The 6,026-nt window shown below is 37.8% G+C and overlaps 1 protein-coding gene across 1 annotated transcript in view; it reads left to right on the top strand.

The window, feature by feature from the left end:
- The first annotated feature begins 739 nt into the window (after positions 1–739).
- The window catches only part of mecom (MDS1 and EVI1 complex locus), a 153,602-nt gene continuing 148,315 nt past the window's right edge, over positions 740–6,026 (top strand). The window contains exons 1-2 of the mRNA XM_063907699.1: positions 740–879; positions 1,524–1,599. The gene's annotated coding sequence lies outside the window, so the exon portion shown is untranslated. The remainder of the gene's footprint in view (positions 880–1,523; positions 1,600–6,026) is intronic.

Raw genomic sequence — 6,026 nt, 5'->3', positions numbered from 1 at the left:
CAGTCCTGATGAGTCTCATTGTGTCTTTGTCTAACTCTAGAGAACACATAACCACTTTATCCAGTTCAATAACTGATGAAGAGAACAATTGCTCCATTTACAATGGTTGTAATATTTCCTGTTGTTACGTTTTAATAAATTGGTGAAAATATACAGCATAACTGTTGATGCTGTAGAGCAATAATCAACCCCCCCCCCCCCCCCCCCCCCCAAATAGATCAGCTTTTCCCTTCACTCACTCAATTACGCTTCTCCATGTTTAGTTTAAAATCTGGGGACAGAAAGCAGACCCGTCCCAGAACACCTGAGAGTTCTGGATGATTTAGGAGATCAGAAATGTATTTTGGCGCTTGACCATTCAATGATTTATAAATCAGCTGTAGTATTTTCATACTAATATTCACTGAATTTGAATAAAGGACCCCCCGATAAATTGTCACCTAAATTCTAGTACTTACACTGGGTATTGTTACCAGTGTGCTGACTTTATTGAGTCAAATACATTGCTCCACACAGCCCTCCTGTGGAGGTTTTGCAAAAGGTTCACCGGTGTAATGTTTCAAATAATTATGGCGGCTTTTAGTGACACTGCAGCAACAAAATTGTATCATTAATTACAGCTATATGGTTCCCCATATATTTCATTTAAATGCTAAAAAGTCATTTTTCTTTGGCTTCGCCGCGCATGCGCACTGTGTCACAATCCTTCGTTAGCATATCATTAGCATTAAGTGTTTAAGCTCCAAAATGAAGGTCTTCACCGAGTTTTTAAAAAGTTACAAAACATGCGTTAGCTCTCAGCGTTATGAGAAACCCTGCACAGACTTTGGTTGGAAATAAAGACGTTGCATTCTGCAGCAAAGGAGGAAAGGCACTCAGGTGTGTATGTGTTTTGTTTGTAATGTACACAGGTTGTTATTTGTTTGTGTAGCCCATGTGTAAGCTAGGATTTTGTTACAGGCCTTGTCCTGCAGTCTCACTTCGAAACAAACCTACTAATGAATATATGCATGGTGTTTGGAAACATTTGCTTATGGAATAGAAAGTCAATTTGCTGCAGAAAAGTAACTTATTGACTGATTTAAAAATGATGTATGGATCCTGGCCCAGCCCTACTTCGTTTTTTCATGGAATTTCCTAAACATTATATGTGTTATATATTGTTTTCTGATCATTTGGATAACCTTTACGAGCCTTTTAATGGTCATAGTGTTGTGGAAGTGCCAACATGTGTGGTAAACAATACCCTGGTCTTATTATCATTCATGTTTGCTCAGAAAAGCAGACATGTTGCCTGTAATGCTAACAATATCTCTGTTCAAATGAAATGTCCTTTATGAAACTGTATCACTGAGCAAGCATGCACAATACCAGCATCCAGAAATGTAAGCAGCTAAATCCATCTTTCATTTATTCATTTACACCTGGGCTTTTTTACTTTGACATTTAAATGTGTCCTCTGTAAAATATGCCTTTCTTGTTTGTTTTGTTAAGCCTTGTGCCTGTCATTTGTTCTAATACAGCATACTTTACATCTGGATGAAATGGGTCTATTCACTGCATTCCCTCCCGTGGACCCTTCAATGCTTCTGCAGATAGGTAAGTCAAACAAATATGACAAAGATTGTGTATTGATAGCCTTTAAAGTGGTCTGGATATATTCCTGTACTCCTGTGCCTACCTTGAGGTCTGTTTTATATGCATGAACTTTGTTTTTACACAACACATCACAGCTAACACTTCATGCCAGTGTGAAACAACTTCAAGGGAGACTTCCCCACAAAATACAGTAGTGCCATTTGTCACTTTGGATTGGTTTGAGTTGGGGAGTGTAGGAGATCATGGCTGTAAAAATGTCTGTCTTGTCTAGACAGTATCGGAACTAACTGGCACACTTTCTTTGATTTATATTCTGATCATGACAAATTCTCTGGGTTATTTTGTAACTCATGATCTCTGGAAGGAACCATTGTTGTTTTTCACATGCATTTTACGACACTAGTTCGTAGAAGTAGTGTTGGAGAGAAGGCAGACATCTCAACAGCTTGAAAACTAATGTACAAAATGAATACTTTATACAAAACTCCAATGTTAATTGATAAATAGTGATGCTGGGAGGAAAACTTGCTATGCTTTTAGGGTGAGCTCTATTATGGTTATGGTGATTTGAGCCAGCATGCACTTCACCAGTACCCTGAACTGAATCAGCTAAAATGGATTCACCTGTGCCCTTATACGGTGACATCATCATATCTTCATGCTGAGGTTTATTCCTCACTAAACTGTATAGATACTAAAAGTGTTCGTACAAAGCAATGTGGATTTCTATGTGTCTCTAGTTCAGATGGACTGTGCTGTAAGCAGGTTATTGACAGGTCCAGTCAATAGTGTGTCCTGAGCCTCCCATTTGTCTACATGCTCTTTTTAATTGCCGTGCAACCGGGAAGTTGATAAGGATTCTACTGTCTCTTCTTACTGGAAATGGAGATAAATAAACCGCATCGACTGTCCCATTGATTACCTGTCACACATAGCCTATCTGTTGAAGGGGAACATCAGTTTAAATGGATGGGGATGAGTCTGTTTCTTTAGTGTGTGTGTGTGTGTGTGTGTGTGTGTGTGTGTGTGTGTGTGTGTGTGTGTGTGTGTGTGTGTGTGTGTGCGCGCGTAATACCCTCTCATCACGCAGCGCTCAGAAATAAATATGTCTGTGGTCAACACCAGCCCCATCAATACTACTTCCACAAATTGTCTGAGGAGCGCATCGTAATCTGTCTCCTGTGCTGGAGACGGAGTTCAGGAGCGGTTGTTAAAATGCACTTTGCTTCATCCCAAGCCTCATAAATCCATCACATGTTGCCTTCTGCTTCTCACTTGTATTCACTTGATTCATATTGCAGCTGAACGATTTGGAAAAATAAAGAATAGCGATTATTTTGACTGAAAAAATGATTTTGAGGGATAGATGATTTGGCATTGTTCTGTCTAAAATAATGCACACTATAATCAACTGCTAAATGAATTTGTGCATTTTAAAAGTGTGCAGTTGTTTTAATGTAAAGGTACATTTAAATGCAGTGAGGTAGAGGAAGTACATCATGTGCAAATTGTTCAGGGTTTATCTTATCATTTTTTTGTATTTTGATAAGACAGACTTGTGAATGCTCAACTTCCTCACCTGCATCTCGAACACTACCGCGTTCTGTCCACTAGGGGGCGGCAGAGTATAATGCATCTCCTACAATGACCTCGTCTTTACACTCAGCTTCATGCAATATGAAGGAGGTGAGCACTGATACACAACATACCGCAGTTTGTGGTCATGCTTCTTCATGTGTGGCGATCTTTATGATTTTTAACATTATTTTTGAAAGATGCCAATGCTATTTGTTTAAATGCTTTTCTGAGTTTATTTTCGTGGTGAATTCGTGCCATTTTATTTGATAACCCATACACATTAAAATAAATAAAAATGATCATACGCATAACCAGCGTTTTGGTCAAATCCAATTACCTTTGTTCATCTTGATACACAATGTATTTCTGCCAAACAAACGCATAGTTTAAAAAAAAAAGATTTCTTCAGTAAAATAAACATCTAATATGACCCAATTTACATTTTCAGTTTTTAAATGGCTATTGGATTACAGGATTTAGGATGATACGAACACACAATACAAGATTATATAAGGAACATAGGCCACTATTTTTTGTTTTATTTTGATTGTCCTACGCTTTATGAATTAATATTAATATTAAGTAATATTATAAGATATTCAATTACAATCACTCAGTTTTATTTGTCACATTTAAATTGCAGTAAAATATGATGTTTGCATTAAAACTGTTAAAGTAAAGGCTATAAATGTATGACTGGGTTTAAACTCCGAAACTGCAGGTGTTTCCATTTTAAAATACAGCACAAAAATCAAATCAAACATGCAATGACATTTTTCTTTGAATGTGCATGTTGAACCCAATCGCTCGTAGAAAAACACGAGTCATTTTTGATTTTTAGTGGGGAAAATATACACTCTCTGCCCAGTGAGGAGGGATTGTTTCCTCTTTTAAGTATTATTTTATCGCATTAGCTGTTCATTGGAAGCTTTCACTGCATCTGATTGGCTCGATAATTCTCCACACAGGGGCAGCACGCGCTGAACCGAATAAATTCTGCAGGTTTTCACATTATACTGAACACTGTAACAAAAAGCAGGAGGAGAAGAATTTATTGCTATATGAGTCTATATATTCGCCAAATAGGTTAAATACAGTTTCACAAATGAAGCCCTGTCTGAACACGTGTTCCTGTGTGTCTCATATTGTTTTTGAGATATGTAAAGCAACAATGGGCCTCTGTTAATGTGGTCTTGTTTTTAATATGCTATTAATAAGTGTATGCCAGTCTAATGTTGCTTATGTAGACAAGCATATCTTTTTGATTTAATTTTGATTTCTTCGTACCATTTTTTTCTTTTTTTTTTAAGGATTGGATTATTTCATTTTTGTATTCAAGGCTACCCAGTTCAGTCTTATCAATATTCTCATTTCCCCTGGTTTCTTCAGTTTGTACACGCTGCTTCGCTCGGACACAGCAGTGATAAATATCCCCGTTGATCACTTGATTGATTACCTTGCTCAAAGGTCACGCGGGCGCTGGTAATTTCCTCGTGCCGGAGGCTCCTTTTCACTTTTACTCCACAGACCCGAGCACAGAGCATGTTTTTTTTTAACCCCTAAACAGCTGAGCACGCTACTATACTGTAACAGGCCTGCAGTGAAACACTCTGTGTGTCGGAATGGAGATGCCCTCGCTTTAAACGATGTTGAATTAGACTATAGTTTAACGCAAAGTGAGTGAGGTGAGCCAATCTTTTTAGTGTTTACTCGCAACCGTGGGGGTCTCAAACCCAATTAATTTCTAATAATTACAGTGCACGGGGCTGCGGGATCATAATAAAATATGTATAGAGGAGGCAGAGGAGACGAAGGGAAGAGAGGAGTGAGTTATTGCGGTGAGTGAAAACTGTTTCCATTTAGGCTAATTCCTCTCTCTCGCGCCACCCTCTCAGGCACGGTGTTCAGGCCTGCCCACTTAATAGCATCATTTATGTCATTACAGCAGAGGTAGAGCGAGGTACAGCCACATTAAAGCCTCCCTGTTTACCTCTTTAATGTCCTTTAAATGAGGAAGAGCAATTCAGAGATGTCCCACTTCGGTGTGAGTCGTTGTGGACATTAAAGTACATCTGTAAAAGAGAAATGGAAAGGAATAAGTCGTAAGAAACACGTTATGTTGTGTTACGTAACTTACGTGCAGTGGTGTGTGTGTGTGTGTGCCTCTCCTTTGCCACTGGTGTAAAGTAACTATTACTGAAGTACATTGTTGAGGTACTTGTACTTTACTTGAGTATTTCACTTTTTTGCTATTTTGTACTTTTACTCCACTGCATTTATGTAGTTACTTTTCAGATATAGGTTAATGATAAACACTATGTAAGAAATTACTCAAGATACACCTGGATTAAATAAATATTCTACCAAGCAGTAAATAAAGTAACAAAAGTAGTTCCACCAGCCTGATGAATACATCAATAACCAACATATTATTCTGAAAATGGCCATTCTGCAAAATGACTACTTTTACTTTTGGTACTTTAAGTACATTTGAATGCTAATACATTTGTACTTTTACTTGAGTCACATTTTGAATGCTTCTACTCGTAACAGAGTATTCCTACACTCTAGTACTTTAACTACAATATCTAAGTACTTCTGCAACATTGTTTTTGTCCTCTGGGTTATTTATATTTTTGTTACTTCACTTTTTTGAGTTGTGAGGAATAATAGCTTTTTTTCCCCAAAAATTGCTTTTATCATATCAGTGTGTTTACCCAATGGCATGGCCCCTAGATGATTATTTTTTCCACTTGACATGGCATGATGTCATGACTTTAATCAGTTTCAACACAGTTTAGAATCGATAGCTCGAGTTCACGACCCATAAAAGAGTTCACCTGCAAGGT

The sequence above is a fragment of the Eleginops maclovinus genome, chromosome 18, assembly GCF_036324505.1.
Source record: "Eleginops maclovinus isolate JMC-PN-2008 ecotype Puerto Natales chromosome 18, JC_Emac_rtc_rv5, whole genome shotgun sequence".
In the NCBI taxonomy this organism is placed as follows: domain Eukaryota; kingdom Metazoa; phylum Chordata; class Actinopteri; order Perciformes; family Eleginopidae; genus Eleginops; species Eleginops maclovinus.
This window is presented reverse-complemented; position numbering and strand designations above follow the sequence as displayed.